This window comes from Ascaphus truei, unplaced genomic scaffold (genome assembly GCF_040206685.1).
Source record: "Ascaphus truei isolate aAscTru1 unplaced genomic scaffold, aAscTru1.hap1 HAP1_SCAFFOLD_1790, whole genome shotgun sequence".
Lineage (NCBI taxonomy): Eukaryota > Metazoa > Chordata > Amphibia > Anura > Ascaphidae > Ascaphus > Ascaphus truei.
Genome location: NW_027454689.1, coordinates 1 through 25,275, shown reverse-complemented (window position 1 = coordinate 25,275; position 25,275 = coordinate 1). Strand labels below are relative to the sequence as shown.

Genomic DNA, 25,275 nt, shown 5'->3' with positions numbered 1-25,275 from the left:
AGTGATACTTTGCATCATAGGGGTAGGTGGTTATCATCTTGCCTGGTTCCAGCTTTACACAGTTTCCTAAAGAATGGCATTATCTATATTTAGACACAAATATCAGTCTCTCGTGAGACTGTCAAAAATTGCTAATGCTGACTATATTGCAATTCATCACAGCGGGGTATTGGGAAAAGTTTTCAACTAGCAATAATCACGCCTCGGATTAACCTCATGGGCTATGATACTGCCACTGCGCAAAGTTAACTTTCTACTGGCTTAGTGAAACCACCAGCCCACAAGAAGCCCTCATTACAGTGGTGGCTAGCCTAATGCAGGAGCTGGTTCAGTGATATTCATGTCAAATGTGAAAGTCACACATTTAGACTTCAAAAAATAAAATCCATACAGATCAAATGAGCAACTTCAGTAGCTCAGGGACATGGCATGTACTTGCTTTTATATATGTAAATCTTCAGCACCCGGGTGGGTAACCCCCTCTTAACACCAACGAGATCATATCAGATATACACACTCGTCATGCAGATAGTATGGACTCATTCATGGTAGGTTTGGTAGGGAAATATATCATCAACATGGTTTGTGCATTATGAACATTATTATAACCACTTTCGACATAACACCCAAGGTCTCTGTGGCGCAATTGGTTAGCGCGTTCGGCTGTTAACCGAAAGGTTGGTGGTTCAAGCCCACCCAGGGACGTCTGTTTTCCACCCGACAGCTCTTTTCTTGACTAGTTCCGCCCATGGAATCAAGTAGCCGGGAAAACCCCGAAAACATTCACATCCCTGATTATATTATACCCACTTATCTCCTTCAAGACATTTAATGAGATTTTAAAATAGAATGTCTGATGACTAATTGTCGTTTCATGCACTAAACAAAAGACTTCTTTTTCTATGCATCAGTGTTGGTATCTATTAAGTGAAGTTGCTTGAGAAACGTGATGCCAGAACAAGAACTATATTAATACTGCTTTTGTTGTGGTGGAAATAGAAATATTTGGTGATAGATGAATCCTAGTGAAGAGCACAGGATTATCTGCAAACCAAGATGGGATTGGAAACATCTGGGGACAATAGGTCGAGTGTGGTCATTGAGAGCGTACAATTATTTCCCACCTAAGATTGCCTCACATGCGATAGATATGTCAATTTATAGATAGAAAGATGCGTTAACAGTTAATAACTGCAATCCTGTGATAACACTCAGTACTCTAACATATCCTTATACATGACACTAATTTCATCATTAGGTATATGTTTCATTGGTTTGACCTGAAAGCCTGACTGCGCAATAACAATTATTATTGAATTATTTTACAATGCATACTTATTCCAGGGGCTCCTCCTACATTTTTCATTTGTATGCCAGTCTTCAGGGCATTTTCACGTATCTCACAAAGTTTAGTCCACAGGACATTAAGAAATGACATATGTTCCGTTTAGGTTCTTGCTCAAGACCTTGATGAGGTGGGCAGGCTTGAATCATGTTTTGGTCAAAAGATGCAACCTGATGACTCCTTTGTCAAAGAGACATACCTTGTAAATGTAAACCTGACACTAGTATATTTGAGCCCAAATTGGTAGGAGAGCAGGATTTGTTTTGGTTTTACCAGCAGCAGTTACCCTTGTAAAGGGAAGAGGAGCGCGGTAATCCATACAGTCTTCCACAAATGTTTGGCCAATTATTTTCCTTGTGGCATACTCCATAAGGGCATTTTATTCTCTTGTTAGTGATACTTTGCATCATAGGGGTAGGTGGTTATCATCTTGCCTGGTTCCAGCTTTACACAGTTTCCTAAAGAATGGCATTATCTATATTTAGACACAAATATCAGTCTCTCGTGAGACTGTCAAAAATTGCTAATGCTGACTATATTGCAATTCATCACAGCGGGGTATTGGGAAAAGTTTTCAACTAGCAATAATCACGCCTCGGATTAACCTCATGGGCTATGATACTGCCACTGCGCAAAGTTAACTTTCTACTGGCTTAGTGAAACCACCAGCCCACAAGAAGCCCTCATTACAATGGTGGCTAGCCTAATGCAGGAGCTGGTTCAGTGCTATGGATTGTGGGAGTTAATATGGTAATTCAACTGTGAACTAGAAAGACTCTCTTGCAGTTCCACAAACAACCACTTGCAGTGTATCTGCATGCAAACGCTTCAACCAGAGGTGTATTTGGGACCAAATACATGATCTCTCCTCTCTTACCAGTGACCTGACTGTGAAATAACAATTATGATTGAATATTGCTATTTCAAACCTACTGGAAGTTGCTCGAAAACATGATCTCATATGAAAAAGAAATGTTTTCTCGCAGTGATATTCATGTCAAATGTGAAAGTCACACATTTAGACTTCAAAAAATAAAATCCATACAGATCAAATGAGCAACTTCAGTAGCTCAGGGACATGGCATGTACTTGCTATTATATATGTAAATCTTCAGCACCCGGGTGGGTAACCCCCTCTTAACACCAACGAGATCATATCAGATATACACACTCGTCATGCAGATAGTATGGACTCATTCATGGTAGGTTTGGTAGGGAAATATATCATCAACATGGTTTGTGCATTATGAACATTATTATAACCACTTTCGACATAACACCCAAGGTCTCTGTGGCGCAATTGGTTAGCGCGTTCGGCTGTTAACCGAAAGGTTGGTGGTTCAAGCCCACCCAGGGACGTCTGTTTTCCACCCGACAGCTCTTTTCTTGACTAGTTCCGCCCATGGAATCAAGTAGCCGGGAAAACCCCGAAAACATTCACATCCCTGATTATATTATACCCACTTATCTCCTTCAAGACATTTAATGAGATTTTAAAATAGAATGTCTGATGACTAATTGTCGTTTCATGCACTAAACAAAAGACTTCTTTTTCTATGCATCAGTGTTGGTATCTATTAAGTGAAGTTGCTTGAGAAACGTGATGCCAGAACAAGAACTATATTAATACTGCTTTTGTTGTGGTGGAAATAGAAATATTTGGTGATAGATGAATCCTAGTGAAGAGCACAGGATTATCTGCAAACCAAGATGGGATTGGAAACATCTGGGGACAATAGGTCGAGTGTGGTCATTGAGAGCGTACAATTATTTCCCACCTAAGATTGCCTCACATGCGATAGATATGTCAATTTATAGATAGAAAGATGCGTTAACAGTTAATAACTGCAATCCTGTGATAACACTCAGTACTCTAACATATCCTTATACATGACACTAATTTCATCATTAGGTATATGTTTCATTGGTTTGACCTGAAAGCCTGACTGCGCAATAACAATTATTATTGAATTATTTTACAATGCATACTTATTCCAGGGGCTCCTCCTACATTTTTCATTTGTATGCCAGTCTTCAGGGCATTTTCACGTATCTCACAAAGTTTAGTCCACAGGACATTAAGAAATGACATATGTTCCGTTTAGGTTCTTGCTCAAGACCTTGATGAGGTGGGCAGGCTTGAATCATGTTTTGGTCAAAAGATGCAACCTGATGACTCCTTTGTCAAAGAGACATACCTTGTAAATGTAAACCTGACACTAGTATATTTGAGCCCAAATTGGTAGGAGAGCAGGATTTGTTTTGGTTTTACCAGCAGCAGTTACCCTTGTAAAGGGAAGAGGAGCGCGGTAATCCATACAGTCTTCCACAAATGTTTGGCCAATTCTTTTCCTTGTGGCATACTCCATAAGGGCATTTTATTCTCTTGTTAGTGATACTTTGCATCATAGGGGTAGGTGGTTATCATCTTGCCTGGTTCCAGCTTTACACAGTTTCCTAAAGAATGGCATTATCTATATTTAGACACAAATATCAGTCTCTCGTGAGACTGTCAAAAATTGCTAATGCTGACTATATTGCAATTCATCACAGCGGGGTATTGGGAAAAGTTTTCAACTAGCAATAATCACGCCTCGGATTAACCTCATGGGCTATGATACTGCCACTGCGCAAAGTTAACTTTCTACTGGCTTAGTGAAACCACCAGCCCACAAGAAGCCCTCATTACAGTGGTGGCTAGCCTAATGCAGGAGCTGGTTCAGTGATATTCATGTCAAATGTGAAAGTCACACATTTAGACTTCAAAAAATAAAATCCATACAGATCAAATGAGCAACTTCAGTAGCTCAGGGACATGGCATGTACTTGCTTTTATATATGTAAATCTTCAGCACCCGGGTGGGTAACCCCCTCTTAACACCAACGAGATCATATCAGATATACACACTCGTCATGCAGATAGTATGGACTCATTCATGGTAGGTTTGGTAGGGAAATATATCATCAACATGGTTTGTGCATTATGAACATTATTATAACCACTTTCGACATAACACCCAAGGTCTCTGTGGCACAATTGGTTAGTGCGTTCGGCTGTTAACCGAAAGGTTGGTGGTTCAAGCCCACCCAGGGACGTCTGTTTTCCACCCGACAGCTCTTTTCTTGACTAGTTCCGCCCATGGAATCAAGTAGCCGGGAAAACCCCGAAAACATTCACATCCCTGATTATATTATACCCACTTATCTCCTTCAAGACATTTAATGAGATTTTAAAATAGAATGTCTGATGACTAATTGTCGTTTCATGCACTAAACAAAAGACTTCTTTTTCTATGCATCAGTGTTGGTATCTATTAAGTGAAGTTGCTTGAGAAACGTGATGCCAGAACAAGAACTATATTAATACTGCTTTTGTTGTGGTGGAAATAGAAATATTTGGTGATAGATGAATCCTAGTGAAGAGCACAGGATTATCTGCAAACCAAGATGGGATTGGAAACATCTGGGGACAATAGGTCGAGTGTGGTCATTGAGAGCGTACAATTATTTCCCACCTAAGATTGCCTCACATGCGATAGATATGTCAATTTATAGATAGAAAGATGCGTTAACAGTTAATAACTGCAATCCTGTGATAACACTCAGTACTCTAACATATCCTTATACATGACACTAATTTCATCATTAGGTATATGTTTCATTGGTTTGACCTGAAAGCCTGACTGCGCAATAACAATTATTATTGAATTATTTTACAATGCATACTTATTCCAGGGGCTCCTCCTACATTTTTCATTTGTATGCCAGTCTTCAGGGCATTTTCACGTATCTCACAAAGTTTAGTCCACAGGACATTAAGAAATGACATATGTTCCGTTTAGGTTCTTGCTCAAGACCTTGATGAGGTGGGCAGGCTTGAATCATGTTTTGGTCAAAAGATGCAACCTGATGACTCCTTTGTCAAAGAGACATACCTTGTAAATGTAAACCTGACACTAGTATATTTGAGCCCAAATTGGTAGGAGAGCAGGATTTGTTTTGGTTTTACCAGCAGCAGTTACCCTTGTAAAGGGAAGAGGAGCGCGGTAATCCATACAGTCTTCCACAAATGTTTGGCCAATTCTTTTCCTTGTGGCATACTCCATAAGGGCATTTTATTCTCTTGTTAGTGATACTTTGCATCATAGGGGTAGGTGGTTATCATCTTGCCTGGTTCCAGCTTTACACAGTTTCCTAAAGAATGGCATTATCTATATTTAGACACAAATATCAGTCTCTCGTGAGACTGTCAAAAATTGCTAATGCTGACTATATTGCAATTCATCACAGCGGGATATTGGGAAAAGTTTTCAACTAGCAATAATCACGCCTCGGATTAACCTCATGGGCTATGATACTGCCACTGCGCAAAGTTAACTTTCTACTGGCTTAGTGAAACCACCAGCCCACAAGAAGCCCTCATTACAGTGGTGGCTAGCCTAATGCAGGAGCTGGTTCAGTGATATTCATGTCAAATGTGAAAGTCACACATTTAGACTTCAAAAAATAAAATCCATACAGATCAAATGAGCAACTTCAGTAGCTCAGGGACATGGCATGTACTTGCTTTTATATATGTAAATCTTCAGCACCCGGGTGGGTAACCCCCTCTTAACACCAACGAGATCATATCAGATATACACACTCGTCATGCAGATAGTATGGACTCATTCATGGTAGGTTTGGTAGGGAAATATATCATCAACATGGTTTGTGCATTATGAACATTATTATAACCACTTTCGACAAAACACCCAAGGTCTCTGTGGCGCAATTGGTTAGCGCGTTCGGCTGTTAACCGAAAGGTTGGTGGTTCAAGCCCACCCAGGGACGTCTGTTTTCCACCCATCAGCTCTTTTCTTGACTAGTTCCGCCCATGGAATCAAGTAGCCGGGAAAACCCCGAAAACATTCACATCCCTGATTATATTATACCCACTTATCTCCTTCAAGACATTTAATGAGATTTTAAAATAGAATGTCTGATGACTAATTGTCGTTTCATGCACTAAACAAAAGACTTCTTTTTCTATGCATCAGTGTTGGTATCTATTAAGTGAAGTTGCTTGAGAAACGTGATGCCAGAACAAGAACTATATTAATACTGCTTTTGTTGTGGTGGAAATAGAAATATTTGGTGATAGATGAATCCTAGTGAAGAGCACAGGATTATCTGCAAACCAAGATGGGATTGGAAACATCTGGGGACAATAGGTCGAGTGTGGTCATTGAGAGCGTACAATTATTTCCCACCTAAGATTGCCTCACATGCGATAGATATGTCAATTTATAGATAGAAAGATGCGTTAACAGTTAATAACTGCAATCCTGTGATAACACTCAGTACTCTAACATATCCTTATACATGACACTAATTTCATCATTAGGTATATGTTTCATTGGTTTGACCTGAAAGCCTGACTGCGCAATAACAATTATTATTGAATTATTTTACAATGCATACTTATTCCAGGGGCTCCTCCTACATTTTTCATTTGTATGCCAGTCTTCAGGGCATTTTCACGTATCTCACAAAGTTTAGTCCACAGGACATTAAGAAATGACATATGTTCCGTTTAGGTTCTTGCTCAAGACCTTGATGAGGTGGGCAGGCTTGAATCATGTTTTGGTCAAAAGATGCAACCTGATGACTCCTTTGTCAAAGAGACATACCTTGTAAATGTAAACCCGACACTAGTATATTTGAGCCCAAATTGGTAGGAGAGCAGGATTTGTTTTGGTTTTACCAGCAGCAGTTACCCTTGTAAAGGGAAGAGGAGCGCGGTAATCCATACAGTCTTCCACAAATGTTTGGCCAATTCTTTTCCTTGTGGCATACTCCATAAGGGCATTTTATTCTCTTGTTAGTGATACTTTGCATCATAGGGGTAGGTGGTTATCATCTTGCCTGGTTCCAGCTTTACACAGTTTCCTAAAGAATGGCATTATCTATATTTAGACACAAATATCAGTCTCTCGTGAGACATACAAAAATTGCTAATGCTGACTATATTGCAAGTCATCACAGCGGGGTATTGGGAAAAGTTTTCAACTAGCAATAATCACGCCTCGGATTAACCTCATGGGCTATGATACTGCCACTGCGCAAAGTTAACTTTCTACTGGCTTAGTGAAACCACCAGCCCACAAGAAGCCCTCATTACAATGGTGGCTAGCCAAATGCAGGAGCTGGTTCAGTGCTATGGATTGTGGGAGTTAATATGGTAATTCAACTGTGAACTAGAAAGACTCTCTTGCAGTTCCACAAACAACCACTTGCAGTGTATCTGCATGCAAACGCTTCAACCAGAGGTGTATTTGGGACCAAATACATGATCTCTCCTCTCTTACCAGTGACCTGACTGTGAAATAACAATTATGATTGAATATTGCTATTTCAAACCTACTGGAAGTTGCTCGAAAACATGATCTCATATGAAAAAGAAATGTTTTCTCGCAGTGATATTCATGTCAAATGTGAAAGTCACACATTTAGACTTCAAAAAATAAAATCCATACAGATCAAATGAGCAACTTTCGACATAACACCCAAGGTCTCTGTGGCACAATTGGTTTGTGCGTTCGGCTGTTAACCGAAAGGTTGGTGGTTCAAGCTCACCCAGGGACGTCTGTTTTCCACCCGACAGCTCTTTTCTTGACTAGTTCCGCCCATGGAATCAAGTAGCCGGGAAAACCCCGAAAACATTCACATCCCTGATTATATTATACCCACTTATCTCCTTCAAGACATTTAATGAGATTTTAAAATAGAATGTCTGATGACTAATTGTCGTTTCATGCACTAAACAAAAGACTTCTTTTTCTATGCATCAGTGTTGGTATCTATTAAGTGAAGTTGCTTGAGAAACGTGATGCCAGAACAAGAACTATATTAATACTGCTTTTGTTGTGGTGGAAATAGAAATATTTGGTGATAGATGAATCCTAGTGAAGAGCACAGGATTATCTGCAAACCAAGATGGGATTGGAAACATCTGGGGACAATAGGTCGAGTGTGGTCATTGAGAGCGTACAATTATTTCCCACCTAAGATTGCCTCACATGCGATAGATATGTCAATTTATAGATAGAAAGATGCGTTAACAGTTAATAACTGCAATCCTGTGATAACACTCAGTACTCTAACATATCCTTATACATGACACTAATTTCATCATTAGGTATATGTTTCATTGGTTTGACCTGAAAGCCTGACTGCGCAATAACAATTATTATTGAATTATTTTACAATGCATACTTATTCCAGGGGCTCCTCCTACATTTTTCATTTGTATGCCAGTCTTCAGGGCATTTTCACGTATCTCACAAAGTTTAGTCCACAGGACATTAAGAAATGACATATGTTCCGTTTAGGTTCTTGCTCAAGACCTTGATGAGGTGGGCAGGCTTGAATCATGTTTTGGTCAAAAGATGCAACCTGATGACTCCTTTGTCAAAGAGACATACCTTGTAAATGTAAACCTGACACTAGTATATTTGAGCCCAAATTGGTAGGAGAGCAGGATTTGTTTTGGTTTTACCAGCAGCAGTTACCCTTGTAAAGGGAAGAGGAGCGCGGTAATCCATACAGTCTTCCACAAATGTTTGGCCAATTCTTTTCCTTGTGGCATACTCCATAAGGGCATTTTATTCTCTTGTTAGTGATACTTTGCATCATAGGGGTAGGTGGTTATCATCTTGCCTGGTTCCAGCTTTACACAGTTTCCTAAAGAATGGCATTATCTATATTTAGACACAAATATCAGTCTCTCGTGAGACTGTCAAAAATTGCTAATGCTGACTATATTGCAATTCATCACAGCGGGATATTGGGAAAAGTTTTCAACTAGCAATAATCACGCCTCGGATTAACCTCATGGGCTATGATACTGCCACTGCGCAAAGTTAACTTTCTACTGGCTTAGTGAAACCACCAGCCCACAAGAAGCCCTCATTACAGTGGTGGCTAGCCTAATGCAGGAGCTGGTTCAGTGATATTCATGTCAAATGTGAAAGTCACACATTTAGACTTCAAAAAATAAAATCCATACAGATCAAATGAGCAACTTCAGTAGCTCAGGGACATGGCATGTACTTGCTTTTATATATGTAAATCTTCAGCACCCGGGTGGGTAACCCCCTCTTAACACCAACGAGATCATATCAGATATACACACTCGTCATGCAGATAGTATGGACTCATTCATGGTAGGTTTGGTAGGGAAATATATCATCAACATGGTTTGTGCATTATGAACATTATTATAACCACTTTCGACAAAACACCCAAGGTCTCTGTGGCGCAATTGGTTAGCGCGTTCGGCTGTTAACCGAAAGGTTGGTGGTTCAAGCCCACCCAGGGACGTCTGTTTTCCACCCATCAGCTCTTTTCTTGACTAGTTCCGCCCATGGAATCAAGTAGCCGGGAAAACCCCGAAAACATTCACATCCCTGATTATATTATACCCACTTATCTCCTTCAAGACATTTAATGAGATTTTAAAATAGAATGTCTGATGACTAATTGTCGTTTCATGCACTAAACAAAAGACTTCTTTTTCTATTCATCAGTGTTGGTATCTATTAAGTGAAGTTGCTTGAGAAACGTGATGCCAGAACAAGAACTATATTAATACTGCTTTTGTTGTGGTGGAAATAGAAATATTTGGTGATAGATGAATCCTAGTGAAGAGCACAGGATTATCTGCAAACCAAGATGGGATTGGAAATATCTGGGGACAATAGGTCGAGTGTGGTCATTGAGAGCGTACAATTATTTCCCACCTAAGATTGCCTCACATGCGATAGATATGTCAATTTATAGATAGAAAGATGCGTTAACAGTTAATAACTGCAATCCTGTGATAACACTCAGTACTCTAACATATCCTTATACATGACACTAATTTCATCATTAGGTATATGTTTCATTGGTTTGACCTGAAAGCCTGACTGCGCAATAACAATTATTATTGAATTATTTTACAATGCATACTTATTCCAGGGGCTCCTCCTACATTTTTCATTTGTATGCCAGTCTTCAGGGCATTTTCACGTATCTCACAAAGTTTAGTCCACAAGACATTAAGAAATGACATATGTTCCGTTTAGGTTCTTGCTCAAGACCTTGATGAGGTGGGCAGGCTTGAATCATGTTTTGGTCAAAAGATGCAACCTGATGACTCCTTTGTCAAAGAGACATACCTTGTAAATGTAAACCTGATACTAGTATATTTGAGCCCAAATTGGTAGGAGAGCAGGATTTGTTTTGGTTTTACCAGCAGCAGTTACCCTTGTAAAGGGAAGAGGAGCGCGGTAATCCATACAGTCTTCCACAAATGTTTGGCCAATTCTTTTCCTTGTGGCATACTCCATAGGGGCATTTTATTCTCTTGTTAGTGATACTTTGCATCATAGGGGTAGGTGGTTATCATCTTGCCTGGTTCCAGCTTTACACAGTTTCCTAAAGAATGGCATTATCTATATTTAGACACAAATATCAGTCTCTCGTGAGACTGTCAAAAATTGCTAATGCTGACTATATTGCAAGTCATCACAGCGGGGTATTGGGAAAAGTTTTCAACTAGCAATAATCACGCCTCGGATTAACCTCTTGGGCTATGATACTGCCACTGCGCAAAGGTTAACTTTCTACTGGCTTAGTGAAACCACCAGCCCACAAGAAGCCCTCATTACAATTGTGGCTAGCCAAATGCAGGAGCTGGTTCAGTGCTATGGATTGTGGGAGTTAATATGGTAATTCAACTGTGAACTAGAAAGACTCTCTTGCAGTTCCACAAACAACCACTTGCAGTGTATCTGCATGCAAACGCTTCAGCCAGAGGTGTATTTGGGACCAAATACATGATCTCTCCTCTCTTACCAGTGACCTGACTGTGAAATAACAATTATGATTGAATATTGCTATTTCAAACCTACTGGAAGTTGCTCGAAAACATGATCTCATATGAAAAAGAAATGTTTTCTCGCAGTGATATTCATGTCAAATGTGAAAGTCACACATTTAGACTTCAAAAAATAAAATCCATACAGATCAAATGAGCAACTTCAGTAGCTCAGGGACATGGCATGTACTTGCTTTTATATATGTAAATCTTCAGCACCCGGGTGGGTAACCCCCTCTTAACACCAACGAGATCATATCAGATATACACACTCGTCATGCAGATAGTATGGACTCATTCATGGTAGGTTTGGTAGGGAAATATATCATCAACATGGTTTGTGCATTATGAACATTATTATAACCACTTTCGACATAACACCCAAGGTCTCTGTGGCACAATTGGTTAGTGCGTTCGGCTGTTAACCGAAAGGTTGGTGGTTCAAGCCCACCCAGGGACGTCTGTTTTCCACCCGACAGCTCTTTTCTTGACTAGTTCCGCCCATGGAATCAAGTAGCCGGGAAAACCCCGAAAACATTCACATCCCTGATTATATTATACCCACTTATCTCCTTCAAGACATTTAATGAGATTTTAAAATAGAATGTCTGATGACTAATTGTCGTTTCATGCACTAAACAAAAGACTTCTTTTTCTATGCATCAGTGTTGGTATCTATTAAGTGAAGTTGCTTGAGAAACGTGATGCCAGAACAAGAACTATATTAATACTGCTTTTGTTGTGGTGGAAATAGAAATATTTGGTGATAGATGAATCCTAGTGAAGAGCACAGGATTATCTGCAAACCAAGATGGGATTGGAAACATCTGGGGACAATAGGTCGAGTGTGGTCATTGAGAGCGTACAATTATTTCCCACCTAAGATTGCCTCACATGCGATAGATATGTCAATTTATAGATAGAAAGATGCGTTAACAGTTAATAACTGCAATCCTGTGATAACACTCAGTACTCTAACATATCCTTATACATGACACTAATTTCATCATTAGGTATATGTTTCATTGGTTTGACCTGAAAGCCTGACTGCGCAATAACAATTATTATTGAATTATTTTACAATGCATACTTATTCCAGGGGCTCCTCCTACATTTTTCATTTGTATGCCAGTCTTCAGGGCATTTTCACGTATCTCACAAAGTTTAGTCCACAGGACATTAAGAAATGACATATGTTCCGTTTAGGTTCTTGCTCAAGACCTTGATGAGGTGGGCAGGCTTGAATCATGTTTTGGTCAAAAGATGCAACCTGATGACTCCTTTGTCAAAGAGACATACCTTGTAAATGTAAACCTGATACTAGTATATTTGAGCCCAAATTGGTAGGAGAGCAGGATTTGTTTTGGTTTTACCAGCAGCAGTTACCCTTGTAAAGGGAAGAGGAGCGCGGTAATCCATACAGTCTTCCACAAATGTTTGGCCAATTCTTTTCCTTGTGGCATACTCCATAAGGGCATTTTATTCTCTTGTTAGTGATACTTTGCATCATAGGGGTAGGTGGTTATCATCTTGCCTGGTTCCAGCTTTACACAGTTTCCTAAAGAATGGCATTATCTATATTTAGACACAAATATCAGTCTCTCGTGAGACTGTCAAAAATTGCTAATGCTGACTATATTGCAAGTCATCACAGCGGGGTATTGGGAAAAGTTTTCAACTAGCAATAATCACGCCTCGGATTAACCTCTTGGGCTATGATACTGCCACTGCGCAAAGGTTAACTTTCTACTGGCTTAGTGAAACCACCAGCCCACAAGAAGCCCTCATTACAATTGTGGCTAGCCAAATGCAGGAGCTGGTTCAGTGCTATGGATTGTGAGAGTTAATATGGTAATTCAACTGTGAACTAGAAAGACTCTCTTGCAGTTCCACAAACAACCACTTGCAGTGTATCTGCATGCAAACGCTTCAGCCAGAGGTGTATTTGGGACCAAATACATGATCTCTCCTCTCTTACCAGTGACCTGACTGTGAAATAACAATTATGATTGAATATTGCTATTTCAAACCTACTGGAAGTTGCTCGAAAACATGATCTCATATGAAAAAGAAATGTTTTCTCGCAGTGATATTCATGTCAAATGTGAAAGTCACACATTTAGACTTCAAAAAATAAAATCCATACAGATCAAATGAGCAACTTCAGTAGCTCAGGGACATGGCATGTACTTGCTTTTATATATGTAAATCTTCAGCACCCGGCTGGGTAACCCCCTCTTAACACCAACGAGATCATATCAGATATACACACTCGTCATGCAGATAATATGGACTCATTCATGGTAGGTTTGGTAGGGAAATATATCATCAACATGGTTTGTGCATTATGAACATTATTATAACCACTTTCGACATAACACCCAAGGTCTCTGTGGCGCATTTGGTTAGCGCGTTCGGCTGTTAACTGAAAGGTTGGTGGTTCAAGCCCACCCAGGGACGTCTGTTTTCCACCCGACAGCTCTTTTCTTGACTAGTTCCGCCCATGGAATCAAGTAGCCGGGAAAACCCCGAAAACATTCACATCCCTGATTATATTATACCCACTTATCTCCTTCAAGACATTTAATGAGATTTTAAAATAGAATGTCTGATGACTAATTGGCGTTTCATGCACTAAACAAAAGACTTCTTTTTCTATGCATCAGTGTTGGTATCTATTAAGTGAAGTTGCTTGAGAAACGTGATGCCAGAACAAGAACTATATTAATACTGCTTTTGTTGTGGTGGAAATAGAAATATTTGGTGATAGATGAATCCTAGTGAAGAGCACAGGATTATCTGCAAACCAAGATGGGATTGGAAACATCTGGGGACAATAGGTCGAGTGTGGTCATTGAGAGCGTACAATTATTTCCCACCTAAGATTGCCTCACATGCGATAGATATGTCAATTTATAGATAGAAAGATGCGTTAACAGTTAATAACTGCAATCCTGTGATAACACTCAGTACTCTAACATATCCTTATACATGACACTAATTTCATCATTAGGTATATGTTTCATTGGTTTGACCTGAAAGCCTGACTGCGCAATAACAATTATTATTGAATTATTTTACAATGCATACTTATTCCAGGGGCTCCTCCTACATTTTTCATTTGTATGCCAGTCTTCAGGGCATTTTCACGTATCTCACAAAGTTTAGTCCACAGGACATTAAGAAATGACATATGTTCCGTTTAGGTTCTTGCTCAAGACCTTGATGAGGTGGGCAGGCTTGAATCATGTTTTGGTCAAAAGATGCAACCTGATGACTCCTTTGTCAAAGAGATATACCTTGTAAATGTAAACCTGACACTAGTATATTTGAGCCCAAATTGGTAGGAGAGCAGGATTTGTTTTGGTTTTACCAGCAGCAGTTACCCTTGTAAAGGGAAGAGGAGCGCGGTAATCCATACAGTCTTCCACAAATGTTTGGCCAATTCTTTTCCTTGTGGCATACTCCATAAGGGCATTTTATTCTCTTGTTAGTGATACTTTGCATCATAGGGGTAGGTGGTTATCATCTTGCCTGGTTCCAGCTTTACACAGTTTCCTAAAGAATGGCATTATCTATATTTAGACACAAATATCAGTCTCTCGTGAGACTGTCAAAAATTGCTAATGCTGACTATATTGCAAGTCATCACAGCGGGGTATTGGGAAAAGTTTTCAACTAGCAATAATCACGCCTCGGATTAACCTCTTGGGCTATGATACTGCCACTGCGCAAAGGTTAACTTTCTACTGGCTTAGTGAAACCACCAGCCCACAAGAAGCCCTCATTACAATTGTGGCTAGCCAAATGCAGGAGCTGGTTCAGTGCTATGGATTGTGGGAGTTAATATGGTAATTCAACTGTGAACTAGAAAGACTCTCTTGCAGTTCCACAAACAACCACTTGCAGTGTATCTGCATGCAAACGCTTCAGCCAGAGGTGTATTTGGGACCAAATACATGATCTCTCCTCTCTTACCAGTGACCTGACTGTGAAATAACAATTATGATTGAATATTGCTATTTCAAACCTACTGGAAGTTGCTCGAAAACATGATCTCATATGAAAAAGAAATGTTTTCTCGCAGTGATATTCATGTCAAATGTGAAAGTCACACATTTAGACTTCAAAAAATAAAATCCATACAGATCAAATGAGCAACTTCAGTAGCTCAGGGACATGGCATGTACTTGCTTTTATATATGTAAATCTTCAGCACCCGTGTGGGTAACCCCCTCTTAACACCAACGAGATCATATCAGATATACACACTCGTCATGCAGATAGTATGGACTCATTCATGGTAGGTTTGGTAGGGAAATATATCATCAACATGGTTTGTGCATTATGAACATTATTATAACCACTTTCGACATACTGCACCGACACACTTTATTCGAGCAAATACCCGGTATGTACCTGGCAGATACCTGGAATGCGCCACTCCTAACCTCTGACAAGCCCCGTTGCATTTGCCTTCCCAGCCTGGGTTCATGCCTGGCTGATGGGCGGCTGATCTGTTAAATGATAATGATTAGGATTTAATAGGCTGCAATGCTTCGCGTGTCTACCAGATGGCATAAATTCATGAATTGTAATGCAGTTTATATATATATACTGTGCAGTATTGCAGCCAGCGGGAATAAAATGCTTCAATCCCTGCTTGGAAAATAACTCAATGCACTCGGGCAGAAAACAGTCACAAACCTCAATACACAAGGGTATACCCGAATTCGTGGGACTAGCCAAGCTCGAATAAAGTGTGTCGCCAGTGTAACACCCAAGGTCTCTGTGGCGCAATTGGTTAGCGTGTTCGGCTGTTAACTGAAAGGTTGGTGGTTCAAGCCCACCCAGGGACGTCTGTTTTCCACCCGACAGCTCTTTTCTTGACTAGTTCCGCCCATGGAATCAAGTAGCCGGGAAAACACCGAAAACATTCACATCCCTGATTATATTATACCCACTTATCTCCTTCAAGACATTTAATGAGATTTTAAAATAGAATGTCTGATGACTAATTGTCGTTTCATGCACTAAACAAAAGACTTCTTTTTCTATGCATCAGTGTTGGTATCTATTAAGTGAAGTTGCTTGAGAAACGTGATGCCAGAACAAGAACTATATTAATACTGCTTTTGTTGTGGTGGAAATAGAAATATTTGGTGATAGATGAATCCTAGTGAAGAGCACAGGATTATCTGCAAACCAAGATGGGATTGGAAACATCTGGGGACAATAGGTCGAGTGTGGTCATTGAGAGCGTACAATTATTTCCCACCTAAGATTGCCTCACATGCGATAGATATGTCAATTTATAGATAGAAAGATGCGTTAACAGTTAATAACTGCAATCCTGTGATAACACTCAGTACTCTAACATATCCTTATACATGACACTAATTTCATCATTAGGTATATGTTTCATTGGTTTGACCTGAAAGCCTGACTGCGCAATAACAATTATTATTGAATTATTTTACAATGCATACTTATTCCAGGGGCTCCTCCTACATTTTTCATTTGTATGCCAGTCTTCAGGGCATTTTCACGTATCTCACAAAGTTTAGTCCACAGGACATTAAGAAATGACATATGTTCCGTTTAGGTTCTTGCTCAAGACCTTGATGAGGTGGGCAGGCTTGAATCATGTTTTGGTCAAAAGATGCAACCTGATGACTCCTTTGTCAAAGAGACATACCTTGTAAATGTAAACCTGATACTAGTATATTTGAGCCCAAATTGGTAGGAGAGCAGGATTTGTTTTGGTTTTACCAGCAGCAGTTACCCTTGTAAAGGGAAGAGGAGCGCGGTAATCCATACAGTCTTCCACAAATGTTTGGCCAATTCTTTTCCTTGTGGCATACTCCATAAGGGCATTTTATTCTCTTGTTAGTGATACTTTGCATCATAGGGGTAGGTGGTTATCATCTTGCCTGGTTCCAGCTTTACACAGTTTCCTAAAGAATGGCATTATCTATATTTAGACACAAATATCAGTCTCTCGTGAGACTGTCAAAAATTGCTAATGCTGACTATATTGCAAGTCATCACAGCGGGGTATTGGGAAAAGTTTTCAACTAGCAATAATCACGCCTCGGATTAACCTCTTGGGCTATGATACTGCCACTGCGCAAAGGTTAACTTTCTACTGGCTTAGTGAAACCACCAGCCCACAAGAAGCCCTCATTACAATTGTGGCTAGCCAAATGCAGGAGCTGGTTCAGTGCTATGGATTGTGGGAGTTAATATGGTAATTCAACTGTGAACTAGAAAGACTCTCTTGCAGTTCCACAAACAACCACTTGCAGTGTATCTGCATGCAAACGCTTCAGCCAGAGGTGTATTTGGGACCAAATACATGATCTCTCCTCTCTTACCAGTGACCTGACTGTGAAATAACAATTATGATTGAATATTGCTATTTCAAACCTACTGGAAGTTGCTCGAAAACATGATCTCATATGAAAAAGAAATGTTTTCTCGCAGTGATATTCATGTCAAATGTGAAAGTCACACATTTAGACTTCAAAAAATAAAATCCATACATATCAAAAGAGCAACTTCAGTAGCTCAGGGACATGGCATGTACTTGCTTTTATATATGTAAATCTTCAGCACCCGGGTGGGTAACCCCCTCTTAACACCAACGAGATCATATCAGATATACACACTCGTCATGCAGATAGTATGGACTCATTCATGGTAGGTTTGGTAGGGAAATATATCATCAACATGGTTTGTGCATTATGAACATTATTATAACCACTTTCGACATAACACCCAAGGTCTCTGTGGCGCAATTGGTTAGCGCGTTCGGCTGTTAACCGAAAGGTTGGTGGTTCAAGCCCACCCAGGGACGTCTGTTTTCCACCCGACAGCTCTTTTCTTGACTAGTTCCGCCCATGGAATCAAGTAGCCGGGAAAACACCGAAAACATTCACATCCCTGATTATATTATACCCACTTATCTCCTTCAAGACATTTAATGAGATTTTAAAATAGAATGTCTGATGACTAATTGTCGTTTCATGCACTAAACAAAAGACTTCTTTTTCTATGCATCAGTGTTGGTATCTATTAAGTGAAGTTGCTTGAGAAACGTGATGCCAGAACAAGAACTATATTAATACTGCTTTTGTTGTGGTGGAAATAGAAATATTTGGTGATAGATGAATCCTAGTGAAGAGCACAGGATTATCTGCAAACCAAGATGGGATTGGAAATATCTGGGGACAATAGGTCGAGTGTGGTCATTGAGAGCGTACAATTATTTCCCACCTAAGATTGCCTCACATGCGATAGATATGTCAATTTATAGATAGAAAGATGCGTTAACAGTTAATAACTGCAATCCTGTGATAACACTCAGTACTCTAACATATCCTTATACATGACACTAATTTCATCATTAGGTATATGTTTCATTGGTTTGACCTGAAAGCCTGACTGCGCAATAACAATTATTATTGAATTATTTTACAATGCATACTTATTCCAGGGGCTCCTCCTACATTTTTCATTTGTATGCCAGTCTTCAGGGCATTTTCACGTATCTCACAAAGTTTAGTCCACAGGACATTAAGAAATGACATATGTTCCGTTTAGGTTCTTGCTCAAGACCTTGATGAGGTGGGCAGGCTTGAATCATGTTTTGGTCAAAAGATGCAACCTGATGACTCCTTTGTCAAAGAGACATACCTTGTAAATGTAAACCTGATACTAGTATATTTGAGCCCAAATTGGTAGGAGAGCAGGATTTGTTTTGGTTTTACCAGCAGCAGTTACCCTTGTAAAGGGAAGAGGAGCGCGGTAATCCATACAGTCTTCCACAAATGTTTGGCCAATTCTTTTCCTTGTGGCATACTCCATAGGGGCATTTTATTCTCTTGTTAGTGATACTTTGCATCATAGGGGTAGGTGGTTATCATCTTGCCTGGTTCCAGCTTTACACAGTTTCCTAAAGAATGGCATTATCTATATTTAGACACAAATATCAGTCTCTCGTGAGACATACAAAAATTGCTAATGCTGACTATATTGCAAGTCATCACAGCGGGGTATTGGGAAAAGTTTTCAACTAGCAATAATCACGCCTCGGATTAACCTCTTGGGCTATGATACTGCCACTGCGCAAAGGTTAACTTTCTACTGGCTTAGTGAAACCACCAGCCCACAAGAAGCCCTCATTACAATTGTGGCTAGCCAAATGCAGGAGCTGGTTCAGTGCTATGGATTGTGGGAGTTAATATGGTAATTCAACTGTGAACTAGAAAGACTCTCTTGCAGTTCCACAAACAACCACTTGCAGTGTATCTGCATGCAAACGCTTCAGCCAGAGGTGTATTTGGGACCAAATACATGATCTCTCCTCTCTTACCAGTGACCTGACTGTGAAATAACAATTATGATTGAATATTGCTATTTCAAACCTACTGGAAGTTGCTCGAAAACATGATCTCATATGAAAAAGAAATGTTTTCTCGCAGTGATATTCATGTCAAATGTGAAAGTCACACATTTAGACTTCAAAAAATAAAATCCATACAGATCAAATGAGCAACTTCAGTAGCTCAGGGACATGGCATGTACTTGCTTTTATATATGTAAATCTTCAGCACCCGGGTGGGTAACCCCCTCTTAACACCAACGAGATCATATCAGATATACACACTCGTCATGCAGATAGTATGGACTCATTCATGGTAGGTTTGGTAGGGAAATATATCATCAACATGGTTTGTGCATTATGAACATTATTATAACCACTTTCGACATAACACCCAAGGTCTCTGTGGCGCAATTGGTTAGCGCGTTCGGCTGTTAACCGAAAGGTTGGTGGTTCAAGCCCACCCAGGGACGTCTGTTTTCCACCCGACAGCTCTTTTCTTGACTAGTTCCGCCCATGGAATCAAGTAGCCGGGAAAACACCGAAAACATTCACATCCCTGATTATATTATACCCACTTATCTCCTTCAAGACATTTAATGAGATTTTAAAATAGAATGTCTGATGACTAATTGTCGTTTCATGCACTAAACAAAAGACTTCTTTTTCTATGCATCAGTGTTGGTATCTATTAAGTGAAGTTGCTTGAGAAACGTGATGCCAGAACAAGAACTATATTAATACTGCTTTTGTTGTGGTGGAAATAGAAATATTTGGTGATAGATGAATCCTAGTGAAGAGCACAGGATTATCTGCAAACCAAGATGGGATTGGAAATATCTGGGGACAATAGGTCGAGAGTGGTCATTGAGAGCGTACAATTATTTCCCACCTAAGATTGCCTCACATGCGATAGATATGTCAATTTATAGATAGAAAGATGCGTTAACAGTTAATAACTGCAATCCTGTGATAACACTCAGTACTCTAACATATCCTTATACATGACACTAATTTCATCATTAGGTATATGTTTCATTGGTTTGACCTGAAAGCCTGACTGCGCAATAACAATTATTATTGAATTATTTTACAATGCATACTTATTCCAGGGGCTCCTCCTACATTTTTCATTTGTATGCCAGTCTTCAGGGCATTTTCACGTATCTCACAAAGTTTAGTCCACAGGACATTAAGAAATGACATATGTTCCGTTTAGGTTCTTGCTCAAGACCTTGATGAGGTGGGCAGGCTTGAATCATGTTTTGGTCAAAAGATGCAACCTGATGACTCCTTTGTCAAAGAGACATACCTTGTAAATGTAAACCTGATACTAGTATATTTGAGCCCAAATTGGTAGGAGAGCAGGATTTGTTTTGGTTTTACCAGCAGCAGTTACCCTTGTAAAGGGAAGAGGAGCGCGGTAATCCATACAGTCTTCCACAAATGTTTGGCCAATTCTTTTCCTTGTGGCATACTCCATAGGGGCATTTTATTCTCTTGTTAGTGATACTTTGCATCATAGGGGTAGGTGGTTATCATCTTGCCTGGTTCCAGCTTTACACAGTTTCCTAAAGAATGGCATTATCTATATTTAGACACAAATATCAGTCTCTCGTGAGACATACAAAAATTGCTAATGCTGACTATATTGCAAGTCATCACAGCGGGGTATTGGGAAAAGTTTTCAACTAGCAATAATCACGCCTCGGATTAACCTCTTGGGCTATGATACTGCCACTGCGCAAAGGTTAACTTTCTACTGGCTTAGTGAAACCACCAGCCCACAAGAAGCCCTCATTACAATTGTGGCTAGCCAAATGCAGGAGCTGGTTCAGTGCTATGGATTGTGGGAGTTAATATGGTAATTCAACTGTGAACTAGAAAGACTCTCTTGCAGTTCCACAAACAACCACTTGCAGTGTATCTGCATGCAAACGCTTCAGCCAGAGGTGTATTTGGGACCAAATACATGATCTCTCCTCTCTTACCAGTGACCTGACTGTGAAATAACAATTATGATTGAATATTGCTATTTCAAACCTACTGGAAGTTGCTCGAAAACATGATCTCATATGAAAAAGAAATGTTTTCTCGCAGTGATATTCATGTCAAATGTGAAAGTCACACATTTAGACTTCAAAAAATAAAATCCATACAGATCAAATGAGCAACTTCAGTAGCTCAGGGACATGGCATGTACTTGCTTTTATATATGTAAATCTTCAGCACCCGGGTGGGTAACCCCCTCTTAACACCAACGAGATCATATCAGATATACACACTCGTCATGCAGATAGTATGGACTCATTCATGGTAGGTTTGGTAGGGAAATATATCATCAACATGGTTTGTGCATTATGAACATTATTATAACCACTTTCGACATAACACCCAAGGTCTCTGTGGCGCAATTGGTTAGCGCTTTCGGCTGTTAACTGAAAGGTTGGTGGTTCAAGCCCACCCAGGGACGTCTGTTTTCCACCCGACAGCTCTTTTCTTGACTAGTTCCGCCCATGGAATCAAGTAGCCGGGAAAACCCCGAAAACATTCACATCCCTGATTATATTATACCCACTTATCTCCTTCAAGACATTTAATGAGATTTTAAAATAGAATGTCTGATGACTAATTGTCGTTTCATGCACCAAACAAAAGACTTCTTTTTCTATGCATCAGTGTTGGTATCTATTAAGTGAAGTTGCTTGAGAAACGTGATGCCAGAACAAGAACTATATTAATACTGCTTTTGTTGTGGTGGAAATAGAAATATTTGGTGATAGATGAATCCTAGTGAAGAGCACAGGATTATCTGCAAACCAAGATGGGATTGGAAACATCTGGGGACAATAGGTCGAGTGTGGTCATTGAGAGCGTACAATTATTTCCCACCTAAGATTGCCTCACATGCGATAGATATGTCAATTTATAGATAGAAAGATGCGTTAACAGTTAATAACTGCAATCCTGTGATAACACTCAGTACTCTAACATATCCTTATACATGACACTAATTTCATCATTAGGTATATGTTTCATTGGTTTGACCTGAAAGCCTGACTGCGCAATAACAATTATTATTGAATTATTTTACAATGCATACTTATTCCAGGGGCTCCTCCTACATTTTTCATTTGTATGCCAGTCTTCAGGGCATTTTCACGTATCTCACAAAGTTTAGTCCACAGGACATTAAGAAATGACATATGTTCCGTTTAGGTTCTTGCTCAAGACCTTGATGAGGTGGGCAGGCTTGAATCATGTTTTGGTCAAAAGATGCAACCTGATGACTCCTTTGTCAAAGAGATATACCTTGTAAATGTAAACCTGACACTAGTATATTTGAGCCCAAATTGGTAGGAGAGCAGGATTTGTTTTGGTTTTACCAGCAGCAGTTACCCTTGTAAAGGGAAGAGGAGCGCGGTAATCCATACAGTCTTCCACAAATGTTTGGCCAATTCTTTTCCTTGTGGCATACTCCATAAGGGCATTTTATTCTCTTGTTAGTGATACTTTGCATCATAGGGGTAGGTGGTTATCATCTTGCCTGGTTCCAGCTTTACACAGTTTCCTAAAGAATGGCATTATCTATATTTAGACACAAATATCAGTCTCTCGTGAGACTGTCAAAAATTGCTAATGCTGACTATATTGCAAGTCATCACAGCGGGGTATTGGGAAAAGTTTTTAACTAGCAATAATCACGCCTCGGATTAACCTCTTGGGCTATGATACTGCCACTGCGCAAAGGTTAACTTTCTACTGGCTTAGTGAAACCACCAGCCCACAAGAAGCCCTCATTACAATTGTGGCTAGCCAAATGCAGGAGCTGGTTCAGTGCTATGGATTGTGGGAGTTAATATGGTAATTCAACTGTGAACTAGAAAGACTCTCTTGCAGTTCCACAAACAACCACTTGCAGTGTATCTGCATGCAAACGCTTCAGCCAGAGGTGTATTTGGGACCAAATACATGATCTCTCCTCTCTTACCAGTGACCTGACTGTGAAATAACAATTATGATTGAATATTGCTATTTCAAACCTACTGGAAGTTGCTCGAAAACATGATCTCATATGAAAAAGAAATGTTTTCTCGCAGTGATATTCATGTCAAATGTGAAAGTCACACATTTAGACTTCAAAAAATAAAATCCATACAGATCAAATGAGCAACTTCAGTAGCTCAGGGACATGGCATGTACTTGCTTTTATATATGTAAATCTTCAGCACCCGTGTGGGTAACCCCCCTCTTAACACCAACGAGATCATATCAGATATACACACTCGTCATGCAGATAGTATGGACTCATTCATGGTAGGTTTGGTAGGGAAATATATCATCAACATGGTTTGTGCATTATGAACATTATTATAACCACTTTCGACATACTGCACCGACACACTTTATTCGAGCAAATACCCGGTATGTACCTGGCAGATACCTGGAATGCGCCACTCCTAACCTCTGACAAGCCCCGTTGCATTTGCCTTCCCAGCCTGGGTTCATGCCTGGCTGATGGGCGGCTGATCTGTTAAATGATAATGATTAGGATTTAATAGGCTGCAATGCTTCGCGTGTCTACCAGATGGCATAAATTCATGAATTGTAATGCAGTTTATATATATATACTGTGCAGTATTGCAGCCAGCGGGAATAAAATGCTTCAATCCCTGCTTGGAAAATAACTCAATGCACTCGGGCAGAAAACAGTCACAAACCTCAATACACAAGGGTATACCCGAATTCGTGGGACTAGCCAAGCTCGAATAAAGTGTGTCGCCAGTGTAACACCCAAGGTCTCTGTGGCGCAATTGGTTAGCGCGTTCGGCTGTTAACTGAAAGGTTGGTGGTTCAAGCCCACCCAGGGACGTCTGTTTTCCACCCGACAGCTCTTTTCTTGACTAGTTCCGCCCATGGAATCAAGTAGCCGGGAAAACACCGAAAACATTCACATCCCTGATTATATTATACCCACTTATCTCCTTCAAGACATTTAATGAGATTTTAAAATAGAATGTCTGATGACTAATTGTCGTTTCATGCACTAAACAAAAGACTTCTTTTTCTATGCATCAGTGTTGGTATCTATTAAGTGAAGTTGCTTGAGAAACGTGATGCCAGAACAAGAACTATATTAATACTGCTTTTGTTGTGGTGGAAATAGAAATATTTGGTGATAGATGAATCCTAGTGAAGAGCACAGGATTATCTGCAAACCAAGATGGGATTGGAAACATCTGGGGACAATAGGTCGAGTGTGGTCATTGAGAGCGTACAATTATTTCCCACCTAAGATTGCCTCACATGCGATAGATATGTCAATTTATAGATAGAAAGATGCGTTAACAGTTAATAACTGCAATCCTGTGATAACACTCAGTACTCTAACATATCCTTATACATGACACTAATTTCATCATTAGGTATATGTTTCATTGGTTTGACCTGAAAGCCTGACTGCGCAATAACAATTATTATTGAATTATTTTACAATGCATACTTATTCCAGGGGCTCCTCCTACATTTTTCATTTGTATGCCAGTCTTCAGGGCATTTTCACGTATCTCACAAAGTTTAGTCCACAGGACATTAAGAAATGACATATGTTCCGTTTAGGTTCTTGCTCAAGACCTTGAT

At 39.8% G+C, this 25,275-nt stretch overlaps 19 non-coding genes across 19 annotated transcripts; 6 read left to right on the top strand and 13 right to left on the bottom strand.

Annotated features, from left to right (window-relative positions):
- Positions 1–106: 106 nt before the first annotated feature.
- On the bottom strand, positions 107–247 carry LOC142476885 (U4 spliceosomal RNA). The gene has a single exon (XR_012792042.1). It is a non-coding gene; the product is annotated as a U4 spliceosomal RNA (small nuclear RNA).
- Positions 248–631: 384 nt separating this feature from the next.
- TRNAN-GUU (transfer RNA asparagine (anticodon GUU)) lies at positions 632–705 on the top strand. Its single transcript has one exon. It is a non-coding gene; the product is annotated as a tRNA-Asn (tRNA).
- Positions 706–1,843: 1,138 nt separating this feature from the next.
- On the bottom strand, positions 1,844–1,984 carry LOC142476884 (U4 spliceosomal RNA). Its single transcript, XR_012792041.1, has one exon. It is a non-coding gene; the product is annotated as a U4 spliceosomal RNA (small nuclear RNA).
- Positions 1,985–2,630: 646 nt separating this feature from the next.
- TRNAN-GUU (transfer RNA asparagine (anticodon GUU)) lies at positions 2,631–2,704 on the top strand. Its single transcript has one exon. It is a non-coding gene; the product is annotated as a tRNA-Asn (tRNA).
- A 1,138-nt stretch (positions 2,705–3,842) lies between these two features.
- LOC142476883 (U4 spliceosomal RNA) lies at positions 3,843–3,983 on the bottom strand. Its single transcript, XR_012792040.1, has one exon. It is a non-coding gene; the product is annotated as a U4 spliceosomal RNA (small nuclear RNA).
- Positions 3,984–5,579: 1,596 nt separating this feature from the next.
- LOC142476891 (U4 spliceosomal RNA) lies at positions 5,580–5,720 on the bottom strand. The gene has a single exon (XR_012792047.1). It is a non-coding gene; the product is annotated as a U4 spliceosomal RNA (small nuclear RNA).
- A 384-nt stretch (positions 5,721–6,104) lies between these two features.
- Positions 6,105–6,178, top strand: TRNAN-GUU (transfer RNA asparagine (anticodon GUU)). Its single transcript has one exon. It is a non-coding gene; the product is annotated as a tRNA-Asn (tRNA).
- Positions 6,179–7,316: 1,138 nt separating this feature from the next.
- Positions 7,317–7,457, bottom strand: LOC142476879 (U4 spliceosomal RNA). Its single transcript, XR_012792036.1, has one exon. It is a non-coding gene; the product is annotated as a U4 spliceosomal RNA (small nuclear RNA).
- Positions 7,458–9,110: 1,653 nt separating this feature from the next.
- On the bottom strand, positions 9,111–9,251 carry LOC142476889 (U4 spliceosomal RNA). Its single transcript, XR_012792046.1, has one exon. It is a non-coding gene; the product is annotated as a U4 spliceosomal RNA (small nuclear RNA).
- Positions 9,252–9,635: 384 nt separating this feature from the next.
- Positions 9,636–9,709, top strand: TRNAN-GUU (transfer RNA asparagine (anticodon GUU)). The gene has a single exon. It is a non-coding gene; the product is annotated as a tRNA-Asn (tRNA).
- A 1,138-nt stretch (positions 9,710–10,847) lies between these two features.
- On the bottom strand, positions 10,848–10,988 carry LOC142476895 (U4 spliceosomal RNA). The gene has a single exon (XR_012792051.1). It is a non-coding gene; the product is annotated as a U4 spliceosomal RNA (small nuclear RNA).
- Positions 10,989–12,847: 1,859 nt separating this feature from the next.
- Positions 12,848–12,988, bottom strand: LOC142476894 (U4 spliceosomal RNA). Its single transcript, XR_012792050.1, has one exon. It is a non-coding gene; the product is annotated as a U4 spliceosomal RNA (small nuclear RNA).
- A 1,859-nt stretch (positions 12,989–14,847) lies between these two features.
- On the bottom strand, positions 14,848–14,988 carry LOC142476893 (U4 spliceosomal RNA). The gene has a single exon (XR_012792049.1). It is a non-coding gene; the product is annotated as a U4 spliceosomal RNA (small nuclear RNA).
- Positions 14,989–17,246: 2,258 nt separating this feature from the next.
- LOC142476892 (U4 spliceosomal RNA) lies at positions 17,247–17,387 on the bottom strand. The gene has a single exon (XR_012792048.1). It is a non-coding gene; the product is annotated as a U4 spliceosomal RNA (small nuclear RNA).
- A 647-nt stretch (positions 17,388–18,034) lies between these two features.
- TRNAN-GUU (transfer RNA asparagine (anticodon GUU)) lies at positions 18,035–18,108 on the top strand. The gene has a single exon. It is a non-coding gene; the product is annotated as a tRNA-Asn (tRNA).
- Positions 18,109–19,246: 1,138 nt separating this feature from the next.
- LOC142476902 (U4 spliceosomal RNA) lies at positions 19,247–19,387 on the bottom strand. The gene has a single exon (XR_012792058.1). It is a non-coding gene; the product is annotated as a U4 spliceosomal RNA (small nuclear RNA).
- Positions 19,388–20,034: 647 nt separating this feature from the next.
- On the top strand, positions 20,035–20,108 carry TRNAN-GUU (transfer RNA asparagine (anticodon GUU)). Its single transcript has one exon. It is a non-coding gene; the product is annotated as a tRNA-Asn (tRNA).
- Positions 20,109–21,246: 1,138 nt separating this feature from the next.
- Positions 21,247–21,387, bottom strand: LOC142476900 (U4 spliceosomal RNA). The gene has a single exon (XR_012792057.1). It is a non-coding gene; the product is annotated as a U4 spliceosomal RNA (small nuclear RNA).
- A 1,859-nt stretch (positions 21,388–23,246) lies between these two features.
- Positions 23,247–23,387, bottom strand: LOC142476906 (U4 spliceosomal RNA). The gene has a single exon (XR_012792062.1). It is a non-coding gene; the product is annotated as a U4 spliceosomal RNA (small nuclear RNA).
- Between the last annotated feature and the right edge of the window lie 1,888 nt (positions 23,388–25,275).